General features: G+C 40.6%; 1 pseudogene; it reads left to right on the forward strand.

The window, feature by feature from the left end:
• Positions 1–853: 853 nt before the first annotated feature.
• Positions 854–962, forward strand: LOC119468041 (annotated as a pseudogene).
• Positions 963–1,187: the final 225 nt, after the last annotated feature.

Below are 1,187 nucleotides of genomic sequence, written 5' to 3' on the forward strand. Positions count from 1 at the left end.
GTGTGTTCAAAGAAGCAACAAAACTGGGAATCCCCTCAACACCATCTCACACACCAGGAAGCTGCTTGCTGCAGGCCACACAGGCTGCCGTTGGCACAGCTCAGCTTTTCTTATTCCCAACCCAATGTGTTCACCGGTTTCCTTATGTTCACTTTTTGTTTTCTGTGAGTCTAGATCATAAAAACACATGTCTTTTTATGTGTCTACATGAAGGAAATATTCCTTTCTAGGAATGAACAAACCAAATTGCTCGGTTTTGCCCTGTATATTTTAGGCAGCCAAGGGAAGTCTGGGGAGGGACCCTTTTGCTAAATGAATTGAATCAACGTGTTCCACTGAAGTAAAGGAAAATTTAGAAGTAAAATGTCTCTTTAGTACATAATGAAGACAGAGCAGATCCACAGGAGTCCCTCTCACCGACTCTTAGTATGTCTCTTTTTTGGTCTGTCTGAAAAAGCCGCCATCAGCACAGATGTCCATCCAGAGGTGATATATTGATCATTTTTTGGCAAAGTGCCTTAATGTTGACTTTTTTTTTTTTTGAGATAGACTGGAGTGCAGTGATAGGATCTAAGCTCACTGCAACCTCCGTCTTTCTGGGTTCAAGCGATTCTCCTGCCTCAGCCTCCTGAGTAGCTGGGACTACAGGCACCCATCACCATGCCTGGTTAATTTTTGTATTTTTAGTAGAGATTGGGGTTTTTAGTAGAGACCATGTTATTCAAGTTGGTCTTGAACTCCTGACCTTAAATGATCCACCAGCCTTGGCCTCCCAAAGTGCTGGAATTACAGGCATGAGTAATTCATACACTCAACCAGCCAATGATTGACTTTTAAAAGACATCTTATCGTAGTCTATGGCCATACCACCCTGAACGCGCCTGAACTCATAAGCTAAGCAGGGTCGGGCCTGGTTAGTACTTGGATGGGAGACCACCTGAGAAAACCAGGTGTTGTAGTCTTTAAAAAAAAAATTAAAAAAAAAAAAAAAGAAAAGACATCTTATCATAAACATATTCCTTACAAAAGTATAGTACGTAGGATAATTAAACCCTATGAACCCATTTCCCAAGTTGAACAATTTCATTGCTTTGATTTTCATCACACTTGCTTTATCTAACCGTTCTTTATCTCTTTCTCTTTCCCAGCCTTCCTCTTTTTTTTTTTTTTTTTTGAGACGGAGTTTC

Source organism: Cebus imitator, unplaced genomic scaffold, assembly GCF_001604975.1.
Source record: "Cebus imitator isolate Cc_AM_T3 unplaced genomic scaffold, Cebus_imitator-1.0 Scaffold15, whole genome shotgun sequence".
Lineage (NCBI taxonomy): Eukaryota > Metazoa > Chordata > Mammalia > Primates > Cebidae > Cebus > Cebus imitator.